The sequence below is a fragment of the Etheostoma spectabile genome, chromosome 3 (assembly GCF_008692095.1).
Source record: "Etheostoma spectabile isolate EspeVRDwgs_2016 chromosome 3, UIUC_Espe_1.0, whole genome shotgun sequence".
NCBI lineage: Eukaryota > Metazoa > Chordata > Actinopteri > Perciformes > Percidae > Etheostoma > Etheostoma spectabile.
The window spans coordinates 12,474,193-12,495,659 of record NC_045735.1 but is presented as its reverse complement, the minus strand read 5'-3'; the positions used below and the strand labels follow the sequence as shown (position 1 = coordinate 12,495,659).

Below are 21,467 nucleotides of genomic sequence, written 5' to 3'. Positions count from 1 at the left end.
GCAACAGACTGTTTATTAGAAGACACCAGAACAGGGATGCTTGAGGTGTTCGCTGATATGCATGGTTTGCGTGGCCATCTTGCAGATGACGTGTGTGGTGTGTGGTGGTGTGTGGTGTGCGTCGTGCACATGTATCGTACTGGCATAATTCAACTAGTGATTGAATATGCGATGTTAGAGATGGAGTGTGAACTTCTATGCCACTTTTTAATTCAGCAAATCCTTGCATCAGGAGATTAACATGAGAATGCATATGAACGGATACAGTATGTCTTCCAAAGTGTTACATGTACTGTATGTCTTCTAATTTTAGATAAGAGGACTATATATTTGACTCTAGGTCTTGATATAGTGGTAAGCTGATAATAAGTGGCAGCATAGTTGCCTCAGTTAGACGATTAGTGTTCCTCATTAATGCATTCGTTTCGAGTCTCACTATGGGTACGCCTCCACTGGTATTCCTCAGAAGCAGTATTATATCATCTACGCCAATCTGATTGGCATGGTGATCGAATGGTGTCCGGTCAGTGGGTCCATCCCTAATAATAAGACTGACGCTACGGGCGCGGGACACCTATAGTACAAAACCTCTTCTCGCTTTGAGCCTATCTCAGTCGTGCAGGTAGCATAGACTAAAGTGCTACAGGACCGGAGCCATCCTAGCAACTTTCCGTCGACGGGGACGCTAGCGGCCTTCGACATGACTCTTCAGGTCGCACCACAGACTGGAAGCGTTAAAAGCCTAGCCAGGTTCACGGAAAGGGCTTTTTCTGCGCTGTTAGCACCCAGCTACTGCTCAGTATGCTTCCGTTTGCACTCATGCTAACGAGATGTCTCTCTGACGTCCCTACACCAGAGGGACCGAAGACTCAAGCGAGCTGTCGACTTGCCCATTGTGGTACAAATTTGCGAGAGAGGACCACACACCAGGTCTGCGTCGTAGTTGCCAGGGGGCGAGACAAGCGCATGTGGCCGTTTGAAGCCATGAGGTGCATGCAGGCATTGTGCACTGCTACCAGAGAGAGACCCGTTCGCGAACTGGCTAGCGCGACCAAGCTAGCTTGTTGGAGGACCCCTACACTGCACAACACCAAAATTTGCCGGGCCGGAACAATGAGGTGGTCTGGGCAAACGGATGCCGTACTGTGCGCCGGGCCCAGCTGGGGCTCACAGTGGAGGTGGGCGCAGGCCGGCCAAACCGCTGCCGGGAGGACGTTAATCGAGAGCACGGGACTACGAGGACGAGGACTCCTCGGACTCCCTTATATCAGAGGATTGACCCGAGGACGAGTTTGAACATGTTCCACCACTCCGGCCGCCGGCTGTCAAGCCGATGATGTGTCGCCTTCGGAGAAAGGACGGAAGGTGTACAGCTTCCAACCGCTACCCATGTATGGACATGCAGCGGTGTGTAAACGCGCTGCGTCCAGGTATTCGAACAAATCCCTGGCTCCCGCGGTGCGTGGTGGAGACAACCAGATTCCGCTATGAGGGAGAGAAATTGGCCCCTGACAATGAGGGTAGGGCAAAACAGCTACTTCAGTTTTCTGCCTGACTGTGGAAGAGTACTCCTTTTCGTGGAAAACACCTACCTCTTCAGCGGATAAAGACCCCGATTCAGGGAGCTTCCTCCCTGGAAGGTTGGAGGGCAATGGAGAAGCTGGAAGTGCCCGCATGCCCCCGATGGAGCCGTTGGTTGCAGAACCTACAACCCGGAGGTGACTGCGGCAAGCACTCCGGACCCCCACTGCCGTCGAAGGCCGGATCCGTTTCCAGTCTGCCTTGACCCCGAGGAGGGCTATAACAGCGGCAGCCATTGAGCGGGTTTAAGAGTCGGAATGTCTCCCAATGCTCAAGCGTACCACAGCGGCACGCCCCTGTGTGTGGAGGACATTGGTCACCAAACCCAGAGCTCTGCGGTGTGGAAGAGATAACTTGTGATCACAGACATCTGCCTCCCATGCAGCGCTGTGCAGTCCAGGCCACAGGTAAATCTATGGGGCTTAATGGTACAGGAAAGGGCTAGATGGCTCAATGACGAACCTGTCCGACAGGGAAAACGAAACATTTAGTAACATGCCCGGTCCCCTACGGAGTACCGGGCACCGCTCTGGCCACAGATGCAGCAGACTGTGTGGTGATGGTCTGTTTAAGCGAAGAAGGAGGAAAAGCTCTTCAACTTTGCCTCCCTCGGAAAGCCGAGCCCCCCCCCGCCCTCCAGCCCGCGCCAGTCTTTCTCTCAAGCGGTTCTCGCGGTAGCTGCTCAGTCAAGTCCCCAAGCGGCCGACCCCAGCCCGCCCAGCTGCCCCACCTCGCAGAGCAGAGGCGAGAGGGACTGGCCAGGAACGCCTCCTGAGCAGACGGACTGCCCCCAATGGGAACAGCCAGCCACAGGGCACGTTTTCAGCAGGTGGAAAAAAAGAAGAGGGGCGGTTTGACAACCGACCCGCTCTCCACTGCCGTCGGGGTGGAAGTTCCCCGTAACCAGCCCACGTTTTTCCGTTCGTAAGTGTGGTGCCCCCACGCTCCGTTGTGTTGCGCGCGCTGCCAGACGGGCGACGTCACCACTCCACGGAAAGCGGGAGACTTGTGTGGCGGCGATGGCAGGCCCTGCCCCCACCCAAGTCACCATAAGCAACACTCACTATGTCAAAAGAAATAAGCGGTTCACTGTCGCATCCAGAAATAATGTCGAGGGCGAAGTCGAAAAAAATGAACAAAAAAGCAATAACGGCCCAGTGGCTTCCACCGCTCCAGAGAGGAGCCAGGCTTTCTCGGGACGCGGTTATTTTGCCAACGACCCCGTCGCTGCATACAACTTCGCGCCATGCGCATTGCCAAACACGGGAATTCATCGAGTACGTCGCACACTAGATGGCTATATCGCTCAGTTAATGAGGGCACAGAGTGTAGCGGACAGTTGGGGAGGCTGCCACTCTCCCTATCTTACCCAGAGAGAGAGGACCGATATCACAAATTCAGCATGGGACTGAGAACCATCTCGGGGGCTACAGGCTTCAAGTTGCGGTTACCCCCCACCGCTTCTCAGGGCATACTCTGTACACAGGCCGGGGGGAGTCAGCTCGCGTTCTACCAGGAGGAATTATCTCGCTGTTAGAAAGGACGGAGCGATATGTTAGGGCCCCCGAGCTGAGTCGGAGACGGCTTTACTCCAGGTATTTTGGTCCCCAAAACGGGAGGGAACGGAATTCGCCCTATCCTGGACCTGCGGGCTCTGAACAAATACCTCCGAAAATACAAGTTCAGGATGCTCACTCATGCGTCTCTGCTTCGTCTGATGCGCCAGGGCGACTGGTTCACATCTGTCGATCTGAAAGACGCGTATTTCCTATATGGGCCGATTTCTAGTTCCTCCGCACAGGAAATCTGAGGTTCGCTTTTCGGGGTGTCTGTTACGAGTACAGAGTGCTTCCCTTCGGTCTGTCTCTGACCCGAGAGTGTTCTGTAGTGTACCGAAGCAGCTGTCCCCCGTTAAGGCGGCAGGGTCTCCGTCTGGCTACATATCTGGACGTTGGCTCTTTTGGCACGTCAGAGCAGGAGTCGGTGACCGAAACGCGCATCCTCTACACCATCTGACCAATCTGGGTTTTATAAATAAACACAGAGAAGAGTGTGCTTTCCCCAGTGCAAAATATAATATTTCTGGGGCTATCTCTGGACTCGGTGTCCTTCACAGCCCGCCTGTCGGCGGAGAGAGTGAGGGTTATCAGGGCTTGCCTCGGGCATTTTCGACTACGCGGGTCCGTTGCTTTCAGGATATGTCTGAGGTTACTGGGACTTATGGCGGCGGCTATTCTGGTGATCCCACTGGGCCGCCTGTTTATGAGGGATTTCCAGCGTTGGGTTACCTCCCTCAGGCTGGATCCTGTGCGTCATGGCGCACGGAGGTACGTTACTGTGGAGTGGAATGGCGCTGCGCCGCTGGAGGCGGCTCTGAAGGTGGTCACCACACGCGAGCCTTTCGGGCTGGGGGGAACACGAGGGCCTTTTGTGAGAGGCGTTGGGAGCGAGAGTCTCCGCGCGGTCACATAAATTACCTCGAGCTCCTGGCGGTGTTTCTCGCCCTGAGGCGTTTCCTGCCGCTTCTCAACGGACACCATGTTCTGGTGAAAGACAACACGACACGGTAGCCTATACAAACCGTCAGGGGGCTTGCGTTCCCGTCAGTTACACACGCTGGCAGCAGACTGATACTGTGGAGCAGCAGGCACCTGCTGTCTCTGAGAGCCACATTCCCCGGGGCTTGAACCACGGTGCAGATTTGCTCCGGGGCGCGCCGCTGTACGGCAACTGGACTCTGCACCCGCCATTGTGGGCAGGGTGGACGCGCTATGGCCGGGCCGAAGTGGACCTGTTTGCATCGAAAGACATGCGCAGTGTCCGCTGTTTTTCTCATACCGATCCAGACACGCCTCTTGGCGTGGACGCGCTCGCGCACGCGTGGCCGTCAGCTCTCCTGTACTCTTCCCTCCTCTGGCTCTGATACCCCCAACTCTATCCAGGGTGAGAGAGCACCAGGGCAGGATATTTTAATAGCTCCACACTGGCCGCGATGCACTGGCTGGCGAGATTTTTCTTCCTTTGCGGACAGCCGTGGCAACTCCCACTACGCAGGGACATGCTGTCCCAGGCGGGGGGACAATCTTTCACCCCACCCAGAGCGTCTGGCGCTATGGGCTTGGCCCGTGATGTTGCAATTTAAACCCAGTCGGCTCCCACAGAGCGTGATTAACACTATTCAGAGTGCCAGGGCTTCCTCCACCAGATCACTGTATGACTGTAAGTGGAGGGTGTTTGAGGAGTGGTGTCTCAGGGAAGGACTATTCTCTTTTCAGTGCCCTGTTGGCGCAATTTTGTCATTCTTGCAGGACTTGATTGACAAACATAAAGCCTTCTCCACCATAAAGGTGTACCTGGCTGCCATTGCAGCTGTCATGTGGTGATGGAAAACATTCCCCATCCTTTGGTTTGCCGTTTTATGAAGGTTGCACGACGCTGCTCCTGTTTCCAGACCGTTGACTCCCCCATGGGACCTGCGGGTGTGGTGTGTGGTGGGTTGCTAGCCCCCTTTTGAACCACTGGGGGAGGTTCCTGAAGATTGTTCTTAAGACAGTGCTGCTGCTGGCCTTGGCGCTCGCCAAACGGGTTGGCGACATTCATGCGCTTTCTGTCATCCGTCTGACTCAGTTTGCCCCGGGGCATGTCAGGGTGTTATGAGAACCTAATCCTGCCTTTGTGCCCAAGGTGGTTGGCTCATGCTCCCATTGACCTTTTGGCGCTCTGTTCCCCGCCTTTCTCTTCCTCAGAGGAACGGCGTTGCCGCGCTGTGTCCAGTTCGTGTCTGCACTTGTTTTACATGGACAGGACTGCAGGTTTTCGCGGAGTGACCAGCTATTTGTGCTCTGGGCAGCCCCCGGGGCAAGCCTGTGACAAAGCAACGGCTGTCTCATTGGGTTGTGGAATCCATGCTCTGGCTTACACGTGTCAGGGTTTGCTGGCCCCACAGGCCTGCGTGCTCACTCACTCGCGGCCTTGCTGCCCCTGGGCCTTATTTAGAGGCGTTTCAACCGACATTTGTGCAGCAGCATGCTGGTCTTCACCTCTCACTTTGGTTCGGTTTATAGACTGGACGTCTCTGCGCCAGCTGGCACGTGCATACTGGGCACTGGGCCAGCTGCGGAGCATTGCTACCTAGTGCCGGTGGTTCCTGAGATAAGCTTGTCTGGCAATACGGGATTCTCCATATCCCATAGTGAGACATCGAACGAATGCTATGAATGAGAACTTTAGGTTACTTCCTAACCCCGGTTCTCAGAGTAGCAGAGTGAGATGTCTCACCAACAACCCTTCTTGCTGGGGCAGAGCGAGAAGAGGTGCTTATTTTGAATGGTGTCCACCGTCGTAGCTAAGCTATTTAAGGGGATGGACCCACGTGACGCGACACTCGATCACCAGCCAATCAGGATGGCGTAATGAGATAAATGCTTCTGAGGAAGATACGCAGGGAGCGTATCCCATAGTGCCGAGACATCTCAGCTCATCTACTTCTGATTAACCGGGGTTACGCAAGTAACCAAAAGTTATTCATGTGATGACAGTATGGCTACCTGTCCAGCTTGCACATGGCAGCTCAGGCATGGAAACAAATGGATGGATGGATGGATGAATGAACGAATACTAATGTTAACCTGAGGAATGTAGATAGACTGTACAAATGTATGCATTTATCAAATTTGCATATTTCTATAAAAATATGCAAATAAAAAAGACAAACTTTTAAAGGGATAACCATTGTATACAGTGTTGCTACACCGGTGTTGCATTAAGCTATTTGATGTACAGTGAAGTAATGACTGAATGGAGGCTGGAACAGGTGATGAGAAGGCAAACACACTAGTCCAGTCAAAGCTTGCAAGAGCTGTATTAACAACATGTTCTTACTCCCAACTTGTAAAATATGGACGCTTGGACGATGCAATAAGCTCCCCTCAGCGTGTGTATGGAACGCACGGGCAGAGCAACAGCTCCGTGGCGCGAGAATATGACATAGTAATAAAAGTGACAACAGTAGCGAATAGTATGGATGCCTGAAATTCCGTGTGGGGTAGTGGATGGGTCAAACAACACCGGACTTTCACCCCAGAGATCAGAGTTCATGCCCCACGTGTCACTGAAATGTTAATTTTATAACTCCACCCATGATCTTTTCCTTAACCCAACTGTCGCATTTTTTTATTCCTAAACCCAACTATCCCGTTCTTGTCGCTTGTGAGCTCACCCACGTTCTTTCCCTGAACCTTACTGCGTCAAAATTGAGGCCACTAGTCCCGACCCAGCGCGTTTAGATAAAGCGCATGTAGATATGAGGCTAACGGAGACTTTTAGCATTAATAACAACGCCATAACCTGACCAAGTGCCCATATTTTATGCGATGGGAATGTGAATTTGTTACAAGAAAAAGGGGGGCAGACACATTGCATCGAAAGTATGCCACAATCACAATTTTAAAAATCCATTGTTAACGGAATAAAGAGGAAAAATAAAGTAATGAGGCATTTAAGGGGAAAGGTAGGTACTGCCCCTATGTCAGGGAGAGTGGAAGGCCACATAGTCAATTATAATCTGGTACACTGGGTGTGGCTGGAAGAAAATGCTTTGCAAGAAAACACACTTGTTTTCAATAAAAAAGGACAAAATGTAAAACTATTCTCTTTTGTGTGGGCACAGAGCCGCAAGCGATCTTTGACTTTATTTCCTTTTATAACAGCTCTACCCTTGTTGTAAAGTGACGGACAAATGGTGTGTGATTGCCTCGTCGCTCTGCATGTTTCTATGTTTGGCTCCAAGTGCCTCAAGGCCTCAGCAGGCTGCTGCTTTATGCCTGCTGGTCTGCCCAAAGTGACACCGAACAGTAAAGGCAGACAGAACAAACAAAGGCAGACCAAAACATAAGCAGGCTGGCATATGCACAAATTCAAAGACTGTATCCTCCCCTCCCTCTATAAATGTTCCCATGTACTGTATTCCTCTTCTCTCTTTCTTGTGTTTCCAGAAAAGACGGATGAGAGAAGATAAAAAAAATTAGAAATAAAGAAAGAAGAAGAGAAAATGTACAGGAGACCGAAGAGAGAGAGAAGAGGGAGTGGCAAAGGAAATGAATTTGAGGGAGGCAAGACATAAATGAGGTGAGGCAACAAGTGGAGGAGAGGGCATTGGTGAGGACATGGCTGGAGGACATTAGGCAATGTGTAAAGTTATGAGACAAATTTATTATGATGCTCACAAAGACTTTTGTGAGAGTGTGTGTGTAGGGCTTATAATACAGACGTGCTACCATTGGTTTGTTTGTTTCTTCGTTGTCTTTGTGTACACATGTGAATGTAAATACATTGGTTCACATCCATGCACATTATGTATGGTTCCTTATGCAAGCTGTGTGTCTTGAATTAGCTATATGTTTGGGAATCTTTAACCTTTATTTCTTTTTTGAATATAATTCTTATATATGTAGGTATGTGATGTGTTACTCTAAAGCAGAATAAGAGGACATGTTGTCTGACCTTGTTGTTCGAGACTGGGCTTCAGTGACAGAACAAGAGTACAAAGAGCACCTCTATGTCTCCCTTGGTGTGTGCCAAGCCTGGGTTAACCCACCACCCCCAGCTGGGAGATCAGGCTTAAAGTGTCACTGCTGGGTAATTGGCCTGTCTGTCTCTTGTTCGCCACACACACAAAGCCTGACAAAACAGACACAGGTCTCTCCTTCACTGGGCCATAGGAGTAGCCTATGTGTGAAAACGGGAACATTTACTGTATGTTTGATTTAATTGATGTCTTGAACACTATAAGAAAGACAGAAACAACAAAGAAATCAGAGAGTCAAAGAACAACATGCATAAACATGAACTGTGCCATATTGAAACAATATAAGTGGTCTGGGGCCTTAACTGCAAGTGGAACATACCTTAAACATCAGATATTCTCTGATCCACATTTAATGTCAACAAATGACCCAGTGAACTCATGAGAAATAACTTGGCCTTTTCTGACCCTCTCTTTCTCTCTCTTCTCCAAGTTTGACACAGACTGAGCATGGGATAATTGCTCATCTCTAAATGTGCCAGATTAGCTGACCCCATAAAACAATAGTGCCACAGAGCACTCAGGAAAAAAATAGACTCTCCAAATGAGTTTTTTATTTTGGGTTATATCTATTAGTAATGAAATGAGTTGTATGCCTGTTGGCGGCTGTGCCTGGGCCATGTCATGGGGTCATGAAGAGGCCAGACCCTACTGGATGTCAAAGGTCAGAGAAAGGTGAAGACAAAGGAGGAATATTCATGTCACAGGTCATTCTGAGGACTATTCAGTCAACACTGCTGCATTGGCAGAGCAAGATACATAAAGAGACAGTAATTGAAACAGAAAAACATATTTTGACTAATTTTGGTTTTGGTGAGTTAACAGCTTAGGTACTTTGTTTCTGTCGAAATGTTAAAACACAACTAGACAAAAATTCACACAAAACTCTAGTTTAAAAAAAATGGTTTTATAGAGACTTTTTGAATGTATTGTCCACTATACAATTGCACCATTTTATTACCATACAAGGTCATAGTTACACATAGTAAGATAATTCTCTAATAGGCTTTAGCCATTCACCACTGAATTGTGATGCCATGACTGTATGTATGGGCTGCACATTTGAGTTCTCAACTGATAGAGTTATAGATGTACCCCTTTCTTACAAAAATGTTACATGTTTAAATTAAACTCTATTAAAGTAACATCCATCTCATGTTCAACCCAAGTTGTGAGGGTTGAGAAGGTTAAACATACAACTTGAGGTTTAAAGGTTTTAAACTAGCGCAGTAGAAGTCATCAAATGAACTGGTTTCCGAATCAGTGGCAAAACCATAAGGTGGTTCTTGTAATTTTTCTAGATGGTTGTGATGAATAACCAGATATTTCAGGTGCCTGTTAATTTTGTCAATTGTCCAAATAAGTAGGAGACTTAGAGAATATATGAAGCTGACAAAGAGGTTTCATATATTAGTACTGTTGATGTAGAGAAACCCAGTAGCACTGGACTGTTGGCCACCACCATCCACAGAGATTGTATTGTACATTGCAGTATGTAACATTACAGCAATTCCTTGTTGTTCGCATGGAGTAAGTTCCTTGTTACCTAAACCACTTAGAACCAAGTACCAGGCAGTCAGCACATCATCTACTTGAACAGTGCCCTGTCTCTGGACAACAGTTGTCCCTTCCACTCTAGTCAAGCTAACCCCAGATATGGGCTGTGACACAGGGAGTCTCTTTCCTCTCTGCCTTCATACACTCCCAGTGAGAGAACACTGGTTTGAATCTTAAGGACACCTTCTATCAGACAGGTCTGGTAGTGAGAGCCAGGAGGTAAAGCTCAACCCCAGAGGTGGAAAAAGTAATAAAATATTGTACTCAGTTAAAAGTATCAAAACTTTGATGAAATATTACTCAAGTACAAGTAAAAAAATTGCCATATGAAAAAATAGTCAAGTAAAAGTAATAAGAGGTTCACACCTAAGTAGCACATATCAGCTAATTAGATTTATGCAAATTAATTTATCCAGTCTCCTTAACGACGTTGTTGTTACTACGGAAGGGGTGGGCAATTCATTTTCCTAAGGGGCCACATAAGAAACAGGAACTGTTGTGGAGGGCCAGAGCATACCAACTGAAATCTGCTCAATATTAATTTCATGTTAGGTGGCACATTCTCAAACCTCTCTTTTTCTCTGGGCATATTTGCGTCTACCAAAACACTCTTTAATAAACTCCCCTTCAGAAAATGGCTTACTGTTTTTGCTATTTTGTGGGACACTTGGTAAAAAAACCTTGTTGCGTTTGCAGCTTAACTAGCAAAGCTTCAGATGTCCGTTCCCGCTCTGCATTAGGCAAGTTGTATTTCTCTGCGTGTTTAGTATTGTAGTGGCGATTCAAATTATTATCCTTTAACACAGCGATCTGTTCTTCTTATACTTCTTTTTAATTGCGACTTGCAACCAGAGAAGAAGCTGCATACGTACACACAAAAAAAAAAAGAATGCCCAGGTCTGGTGTAGTGGTTCCGGGCCCGATAGTTTTTTTCTTCATTTCAGTTTTTGTTTGTCGAATTTTTTTATTTTACTCAGTAACAGATAAAATTTGTAACGTAGCGAAATACAATACTTCACTCAAAACGTAATCAAGTACATTTTAAAATACCGCTTTTAAAAAATACTTGAAAAATACAATATACACAACAAAACTACTCAATACAGTAACATGAGTAATTGTATTTCATTAATTTCCACCTTTTCTCAACAACAGCACCAGACTTCATTACTTGGGGGAGTTCAGCTTCATCTTAAAAAGGGATGAGATGTTCTTTGCAGAATTTTCATAATAATTCATAATAATAGTCATTCCGATTTCTTGACAATATTCGGTGTAAAGGCAAATGCATTAAACTACCCCGACAGCCACTGGCTCAAACTGAAAAATACAATTGTGGTCACACTTTATGTTATGGTACACTAATAAGGAGCCAATAACAAGCCATACTTTGTATCAAAGTAGACCTAAACTAAATGGTCTTTATTAGACGGTAAACAAACATACTTATACCCTAATTAGACACCAATTTCCTAAACTATGCTGGAACTGAAAACCGCATGTAATGCCGTATTAGACTCAAAATAGAATATACTTAAAGACAAATTTTTAATTATGAAGAATTCTCAACTTTATGATCAGAGACCTTTATTTTGAAATTTCATGTTTTACTTCTGCTTAATTTGCACGCTGTGTGAGTTCTGTTGGTAAATATTAATACTGATGCTATAACGTTCATGTAGCACAATAACTAGATTCTCTGTATTTCATAATGTTGCAACGTTAAGTCAATGTTAACCATATTAATTTGTTGTTGTGGTAATACTGGTAAAAACCTATTTGAGTAATGAGCCAGTTTGGGATCTAGCATTGCTGGGTGCTGGTACTAAGACAACGTTAACATACAAACATTTTTCCAAGTCTATATCAAAAAAAGCTTTTATGTTCAAACCACCTTCTGACTGGAATAACTTACCAGTGAACATTCTCTTTATTTCATCTTTCAGACTGTTTAAACATGCCTTGGCAACTCCTTTTCATATTAAATGTACATGCAGACTTTAACACCTTTCTAATTTAATCTCATTCTTCACTCATCTCTCTTTACTGAACCACTTAATCTCACTAACATTGTACAGTAAAGTTTGGCTATATTTTTTTTGTTTTTGTGTAGTATCTTGTCCAGGACCCCCTCGAAAACGAGATGGTACCACTCAAGGGGTTATCCTAATAAAAGACTTTCAACATTACCTAGCTAGCCTAGCCAACTTTCTCATTATTTTATTTTTGCTTTGGAATGCAGATCTTATTTAAAGTCATTGAATGCTTTTTTTAATGCTTTAATGCTGTGATAACTCATAGATATTCATGTGTTTGTATTCTTTGTTTAATTTCAGAAACTTTAACAATATTCACCACTATTTTGTACCGTTTGTGACATTAATGTTACTATTTTTAACGTTACCACTTCCATTCTAGTAAAAGGCTAAAAACACTGCACTTCGCTCTTAGGCAAACAACAAATTAGCCCAACGTCTCGCTGTCAAAGACCAGACACAAAACAAGTGAACTGTAATACACAATCAATCAATCAATCAATCTATATATTTTTACCACTCGTGTGTTTATTTTACCTATGTATCATATATGCAAATATGTGCAAATATGTGCAACATTTTTGTTGTAATGTGTCACTAATTACCTTTTTTAGTCCAATACCATCTAACAAGATCTAACAGGAAAAGAACCAGTGGATCCCACTTAAGATTACTGAACGGTTTTGTTGTACTTTGTTACAAATTACCTTCTAAGAAAGTCTGATCAAACAGTGTGAAATAACAATGTATTTCACTTTAGATATGGTACTGTTCTGGTCTAAAATGTTGCCAATTACCCATTAATAAGGATGTAACTGGGAAATAAAGTTGCAATGTACTGGCCGCTTTCTTAGTCATGTTACTTTGGTAGGATAGTGACCATGCATTACATGGTCTGATGTCTCAACTGGTATGGGAGTAGAGCATCGATGAAGCATGTATTTAGTATATATATATATATATATATATATATATATATATATATATATATATATATATATAATCCTATTAATAAGGCAATATTACCAACCACATGGACACCAAGGGACTCCGGAGAGCATCCAGGTTATGAGTGACAGAAGTAGCAACCAGAGATGACTCAACATAGTTTTTTTACATTACTTTACGGTAGTTTTCTTCTAATAAGCAACAGATGACACTAAAAGGATATGCCCAATATTTGGTTTCTAATTAGAGTGTAATTTGGTATAACGGTGTCTAGCTATAGAATATTTGGGGTTTAATACGGCATGACATGCAGTTTTTAATTACAGCATAATTTAAGTGTATGATATGTACGGTAATTAGGGTATGACTAAGTTGGCCTTCTGTCTTATAAAGACTACATTATTTATATTATTTAAAGTAATGTTTATAATGTCTAATAATTGCTAAGTACTTGTTGTGTATTCATAGTGGGCAATGTATGCTGCTGTCTGTGCAACTAAGTGGATCAACAATGACGTGCAAAATAATCCTGTTTCTCTGTGTTCCTGTCTGTGTATGTGTTGTCTGGCCACAAATTGTGTCTTGACACACAAGCACAAACACACACGCACACGCACACACACACAAACACACACACACACAAATGCACAACAGGAGATGTATGCCTAGTGTTAATTACTGGTTATGAGCTCTTTTTAAGTGGTCATTGATTATCTGAACAAAAAAATGATATTTTTATGATTTTATGATTGTGCTTTTAAATATGATTGAAGTGTGTGTGTGTGTGTGTGTGTGTGTGTGTGTGTGTGTGTGTGTGTGTGTGTGTGTGTGTTTGTACCTGTTGGGGGGCCTATTTAAAACAGACACGCATTGACCTTTCACATTTAATCTTGCTTAGCTGGTGATAATTACTACGGCACAATATGTAATATTTCTTTATTAAAATGTCTAAAAACACCTTTAGCTATGTTATATATTTTTTGAGTTGTGTACTTACACTATCCCAAATGTTTACAACAACATTCAAATCCAGAGAAATCTGTAATTTTATTTTAAGGGCACAGGACGTTTTGTTTGGTTGCCTGTCAGTGGCGTCCTATAATCTTTGACCCATTTAGTAGCTTTAACTTCCATCAAAACACAGGAACCCAGATGATATGTACAAGAGTAATTGTTAATCATACAATGTCACAGAAATAATTATACTACACATGCCACTTTGCAACACAGAAATTCAGCAGAAACCTAAATTATTGATATATTTCAATATTGATTGAACCAGGTTAATGTTACTACAATGTGCTACATTGACAAGTAACGTTAGCCAATGCTAATACTTGATGGGTAACAAGATCAGGCAACAACATGTTCAACATGCTCATGAAGTCTTTTTTAGTATGATTGTTTTGACCACGGTTAACAGCAATGAGCTTCCCCATGATTAAGTTTGCTACATAATGTTAGCTGTATAGATAGACGACTAATATAATGCTGATTTAGCTAGCTAGCACACCACAGTCTGTTCTACTCACTCCTCCGGCGCTATGAGAGTTCGGTCGGTATGAGATCTAACAACAGCCCCGGGACATTTAGTTAATGTTAGCCCCCAGCCAGCTAGCAGCCATCAACTATCACTAAGAGTAAGTTACAACAATCCAAACCCAGCCAGCACAAACTCCCATGCCGGGTGCTAACAAAGCTAACGGCAGTTGAATGATACATTGGGAAACGGACCCAAGCACCCCATCCATATGTCTCCTAACGTTACCGGTGTTCGTTCCACAAATGTTCCTTCTGCCGAAAATCTCCTTGCCTTCGTGTTTAGCTGTTTTTACAGTTAAATTTAGCCCAAAAAAAAACTAACTTAAGGCGCTAAAATGAGTATGGTTAGTTAAGATGCAAAAAGTCAAGAGGGAGATAATTCTGTGGCAGTTGGGAGATCTTCTGCACAACAACGGCCATCAGACATATCCGCCACCCCGGAGATTCCGCCAGCCACCCCACGTGCAAAGTAGTTTCTCAGCGTTGATTAACTTTACAACAAATCCCATTCCCCAAGTGCTGAAAAACTCCAAAAGGTGACACTGACATGTAAAACATATTGTGATACAGTGGTTGTAGCTGCTGGCTAATGTTAGCATGCTTGCTTTCTAACTGGTCAGTTACCAATATAAATTGTATCAAGAAATACATCATTTTGTGGGAAACCGCAACTATTTCATTGGAATAACATAGATAGGCATTAATAAATGTAACATGAATACAACTTAATAAACTGGTCAAGGAACTTCCAGATGTCACTGTTAGGTTCAAAACCTCAAGTCAAAAGTAGCTACACACGGACACAGTGTTTGTCTTTTGTGTTTTGCAAAGGGGATGTGCAGCTGAAATCATTCACCAGTCTTCCAACTTGCTCTTCCCTTGCTCAGTCTTTTTATTGAAGTTGTATACATGGGCGTTGACACAATGACGTGTTACATAAATTCCAGTAAGGCACACAAGGTTCTTTTGCATTGATTGGTTAATGCTGTTGCTAAGCATATGACCCTTTTTCGGTTATTAGTTCACTCCTTTGCTTCTGCATTTAACCTGCAAGAGTCACGCTCACCCTGCCGTGACCCCGGTTGCTTAAACCCCACTTACTCTTATTGTCACACAAACATATTTGCATGATAACTTATTTACAAACCCTACAGTCATCAAAACTCTATGTGTACATCCATTGTTTTGTTTGCAGACCAAAATTACATATTGTACTTTTAAATAGAAAACTCAATGGGTGTGCAGGAGAGGTTTGAATCCCTGTAGTACCTCTGGATCTCTGGTTTGGTCATGGCGTTTTCCTCCATCTGACAAAAGAAAGCGTCTGTATATTTCGTATTCTATGAAACCTTTAAGTTTTAACCTACTTTTTGATTCTGGCAACACACATTCACATCTTCTGAATGGAGGCAGATAACTGAACATTTAGATAAATATTTTTAAGTGTATTAGTTTCTTTTTACATTTTGTACCTATTATGACAATGGTCATATCATGTAGAGCCAATCAAAGATAATATTTTACTTATATGTAGGCCTACAACATGATGATATACGGAGCCTGCTCAAAACACGCCTGCCTGCCTATTCAGCAATTATGTCACATGGTCTTTTTACAGCATTATCCACAGTCAGACCATGGTTAAATGATAGAAGAAAAAGCAGTTTTAATGGTTTAATGGTTTCTGAGGTTTTCTTAACTTATTTAGTTATCTTAACTCATGACGAGGGTTTGCAGAAATGACCTCACAGCCTGTGCTACCCTAGAAGTTCCTTCACTAATAGTGACAATGTCTTCAGATGGTTTTAAATGTATACTTAAGAGACTTGCTTACCAGTTTTGGTATGAAAAATGATGACCTCCTAACCTCCTAAGGGAGGGTTTAACAAGGAATGATTGTAGTTACAAATAATGGCTATGGAACAATGACAGAAGATGTCTATTAAGACACTGGAGGAACAGAGCTCAAAGTGATGTCAGCAAAAATGGAGGCCAGGGGATGAAAGATGGTAAGAATTTAAAGGAAAACGGTAAAGGGGCTTGTGAATGGATAGAAAATGGGCAATTGGGATGATAGGATGTGTGAAGAAAGTCCTGTACCCACAAAGCAGCTCAAGTGACTATGTGTTAGGGGCCACAGGGCTGAGTGTAAAAGAAATAGTAGTTACAGGTTAGTGGAAAACCCTCAATGGTTCAATTACACAGCCTTGTATGACCTGGGGGGACTGCTTGATGGGTCTATTAGTTCATAGTCAGGGTACCAATGTGGCCAATGGGACCTATATACTATACACAGATTGGACACACAATCACACTTACACGCACACACCTGCTTGCAGAAGTGCACAAATATGCACAGCAGCAGCCACCCAATTCCAATTATAGAAATGCCTGAGTTGAATGTGTATTTTTTAATTATATTTATGCATAGAGTATATGTGTTGAATTGGCCAAGTTCCTTTGTATATTAGAACAAGTAAAACTTGTGCATGATAACTTATCTTGCATGATAAGCATGGCACATAATTCATTAGTCTGGAGCTACTTTGACACATAGTGGGTGGCTGTAGATGTAGCTGACATAGCAAACAGTACACACAAGAGTATTTACTTACATTATAAAATGTGCAACTGTAGAGGGAACACCAACATTCAAGCACATTTTTTTTAAATCCAACATAATTATGGAGTGAATTTAATATTGGTCTAAAATTAAAATTACTTTCATAGTTTGCTCAGTCAATTAGAAAATAAAGTCAATCAATCATGAATTCAAAAATAATTAGTCAAATACATGCTTATTTGGGTATAGTTTAATGCTTTAACGCTAGCAATGCAAACATTAGAACTTGCATTCAATAGTGAAAGGTATATTCAGTTTTTGGGTGATCTTGCACAACCTTTTTGTATGTGTATGTGTTAGTGTGGTAACTAATTTTTCTTCTATTTGTGTCACAGGAAGGTGATGAAGAGAAATAATTTCAATGTTAGAAAATAAGAGATGTAATAAGAGGAAGGAGCCAGCCGGGGAATTTAATTAGCGCCAGTTTCTGCATAATTGCACGAAGCAGTCCCTCTTCCAAAGGAGAAATAATGAAATCCTCATTTGCACCAGAAAGACATTCTCCTCCCATATTTCCATTCTTCATATACATTTCTCTCCAGTTAAAAATGAAGACACATTATGCAGCCATGCATTTTGGCATCTTTCACAGAGCTTTTATTGTGTTGAAAAGTGCTGTCACTGCAAGACAGGCTTTCCCCTTGTGATTCTCACTCCACTTGTCCTCACTAATACTTGGGGAGTTACAAATGACTTTACGAATACTCACTCAAAGATAATGTTTAGAATGTGTGTGCGTGTGCGTGTGTGTGTGTGTGTGTGTGTGTGTGTGTTTGTGGATGTGTGTGTGAATGTCTATATATTCAACATGTGGCAATATGCAGTCACATAAAATACTTGTAACAATAATCTTTTCTAAATATCTTATCTTGAGTTTACAATGCATTTATTCTGCCTGTGGAACAACAAGCCCCTTAATTCCACCTTCCCCCTCCAGCCATTCCTTTCACACACTGTCCCCACGATTAAATTTGATCGAATGGGCTTTTGTACAAATTTTGTGGTCATGCAAATGATGACTAAGCAGTAAAAGCATAAGTAGTTTTGTTGTTATACCACTGCCACACCTAGCCTCGTATAAGAGTCATATTTCACTCTTTAACCTTATCATAACATACATATAATAATAGAAATAAATAATTCACTAGTCAAAGAGTCGGTGGTTCGATCCACAAAATACTGCCCCCAATATTCCTTGTGATGATTAGGCCAGTGCCTTGCATGGTAGCACGCTGCCACAAGTGTGTGTGTGTGAGTGTGTGTCTGTACCAAAAGTCAGGAGATCACCATGGTTAGAAGGTTCAATCCTTTGGGGGACATGAGTTTCTGTAAAAAAAAAAACTATGACAATCCATCAAATGGTTGGGGGAATATTTCACTCTAGACTAAACTGATGGCCAGATCGACCTACTGTCATTGACCATAATCTAGGGTTTCACAGAATTGTTCATCATACTGCTCTCATCCGGAGACCAGGTTGGCAGAACCTTTCAGGGGAGAGGCTGGGATGGACCATTGTGTATTGCATCTTGTCTCCTAGCAATGGTCGACACTGAAGTCTTTAATCCCCCAGAGGGTGATCTTCCCATAAATTCATTTATCACCACAATCTTTTCTAAACATACCAGAGAAGTTTTACTTTTAATCCCACTAAAATTGATTTCAAACAACCAGACCATAACACATTGTTGTCCAATATTGATGTCAGTCTTGTCTGGAGTGTATAATACCTCGCTCTAATGAGTCCTTCTATAAAATCCACCAAAAAAGACATAACTATATCTAGTGAGAAGCTATTCAAAGATAGATCTAATATTTGACTTTTATAGATTGCCTCAGCTTCATAATGCATCTCTGCTCTGTTTAATATTTTTCTATTTTAATATGATTCAGAATAATAGTTGATAGTTTACTAAATTTATTTCTCCACTGTGCAGGATGCTGCTTCGCAAGCTGAATCTCATTCAGTAAAAGAAAAAGATATGTGTAATAAAACAATATCTCTTGTTAAACTATTGACGCCTGATTACACCCATCACTTTAAGTCCTGGATATTTGTTTTTAAATCATTTTACCTCAGTCAACATAATTCAATACTGAAGTATGCATTGCACAATACAATACTTCTGTTTAACCCCCTCTTTTGCACCATCTCTTAATGCCCTCTTTTAGCATCTAAACATTTCTCTAGTTTATCTTTCCAGCCTTTGAATCACTTCTATTTTCCATTTTTCCTAAACTTGCTGCTTTCTCTGTCACATTATTTGTCTTTCATTCACTGCCTCACCTCCATTTTCCCCCATATTTCTGTCACTCCCATCATAAGTATTTTTTCCATTTCTGAATCTCCCATCATCTCATGCTTGACCACAACCTCTCCGTATCCCCTTGCCTCTTCTCTCCCTTCACTTTTCATTCCCTCTCTCAACCTTTTATTTATTTTCCGAGTCCTCCTCTCCCTGTCTTCCTTCCCGCTTATTTTTTTTGCTTATCTATATATGTTTCACCCTTTATCTACTAGTGAGCCCAGAGTCTTCTCTGCTGCTTATAATAGAGTCCTGCTGAGTGACCAATTCCAACCATCCCCACTACTATTCCAGCAGTGCAGTCCCTTTTAAGAAAAACACATACAACAAACTCACAGATGCACAATCAGAATGATACACAATTATGTACTTATACTGCGTGAATACAAAGACACACAGACAGACCCACACAACACATTCATTTTAAATATTATTATCTACAGTCTAGTACAGTGGTTCCCAAAAAGGAGGCTTTTGGTGAAGAACATTTTTTTCACTATAATTCCATCCATAACTAATATAATGACTATTTTTGGTCATGGGTCTTTCTAATTTTTTTCTAACTTTCTCTAATAAAACATCTAAAGGCAGACGGGGGCCCCTTGGACAAAAGCTTGTCAAATAGGGGTCCGTGGATTTCTCAATAACCCTCTCAGGTCTAAATCATTTTTTTTCCAATTGTTGGTTCAACTGTTCTCCTTGTGTAATGATACCTGTATAATCTCAACTCTGTTATGCACAATCAAGTTACAGATATAATTTACTTCAGGACAACTAGCTATCAGAATATGTATGCTGCAAGGATGTGACTTGCATGTATACATTGTTAAAGACAATGTCTATGTGTATAAAGACAAAAACATTGAATGGGATTCTAAGAAATGTAATGAAATCACACAGAGAACAATAAAAACTTTTTTTGCCTTTGGAAATTGTTATTCCTAGTCTTGGCAATTAGGATAATCGAAAATAAACTGTAACTAACAAAAATATGAAATTATTTAGATTTTTTTCCCCATTAAAGTTCATACGCTTTTATCCAAAACATTAGCTGTGTTGTCTTCAATGCATTTTTGTTATATTGTCTGCTCAGTAGGCCAAATCACATCAACCAAATCAATCATTTCAACCTCCAGGCTTCATTCTGGCATCTCTATCCAAAACACACACAGACACAGTAAATAAGGGCCTCCTGTGTGAACTTTCTACTTATCAAAAGAATTAAGGAAATTTGTGTTTGGTAGATTATTTATCTATGGTAACAATGCTTTCTGACAATAAATCTTATACCCTAGGAGAAAATCTTGGAAGCCAAATCTTCTCTGCCATGCCAAACAGCTTATTCTGCCATTGACTCGTTTGGTGTTTGGTGGATTGGATGATTGAAGTTTGAAGAAACAAGACATATTGGCAATTTAATAATTTATTAATTTCACAACTGGAGCCTCAGTAGCGTGAGGAAGAACCATACACAGCCACAACAGCCTGGCACCTCCTCCTCATGCTGGTAACCAGCCTGGTCACACACTGCTGTGGGATGGCATCCCATTCTTCAATCAGCATTTGTGGCAAGTCAGCCCACGTGGTTGTGTTGGTCACTCTGGCACAAACAGCACGTCCAAGCTGATCCCACAAGTGATCTCCACTCCCACATTCTGGAGGTAGACTCTGATAAACCCCATCCTGTGGGGGTGAGCGTTGTCATCTTGGAGGATAGAGTTCGGTCCCACATTGTGGAGCTATGGGACTGAAACTAATTGCAGATTCTCATCTCTATATCTCTCTGCATTGAGATTGCCTCCAATGATGACAAGCCTTGTTTTTCCAGTGAGGGAGATGCCGCCCTATACAATCACACTGCCTCCACCAGAAGATGTTTCTCTATTGGTGCAGCAATCAGCATAGCGTATCTGGACTCATCACTGATTGGCAGTGTACGTATGATATGTGATACAATGTACTGATCTGGAGATATTTATGACATGAAACACGTAGTTCCGGAGCGCAAAAAGTGACGCCAAGAGTGCCAACCAAGCGTGTGAGGCAAAAGGCTAGACGCTAAAGAAAACTTGTTGCGTTGGTAACAAACGGCAAAGGAACCTGACATAGCATTGTTTTTGACAAGTGAGAATAGGCACGTTCAAGATGAGTTCCTCCTTGCCTGTAATGTGGACGGTAGCAGGAGGCAGCAGCCGGGGGCAGTGACAAAAAGCAAGGGTCAAGTCGGACAGTTTCCATTAGCCTTCAGTTTGAAAGCTGTTTGATTGAAATGTTAACATACCCATATATCA

General features: G+C 42.8%; 1 long non-coding RNA gene across 1 annotated transcript in view; it reads right to left on the bottom strand.

Moving 5' to 3' along the window:
- Window positions 1-16,051: 16,051 nt before the first annotated feature.
- LOC116686874 (uncharacterized) overlaps window positions 16,052-21,467 on the bottom strand; it is a 6,267-nt gene continuing 851 nt past the window's right edge. Inside the window, exons 2-3 of the long non-coding RNA XR_004331390.1 lie at window positions 18,344-18,357; window positions 16,052-16,063 (exon numbers count right to left, since the gene is read on the bottom strand). This is a non-coding gene — a long non-coding RNA (uncharacterized LOC116686874). The remainder of the gene's footprint in view (window positions 16,064-18,343; window positions 18,358-21,467) is intronic.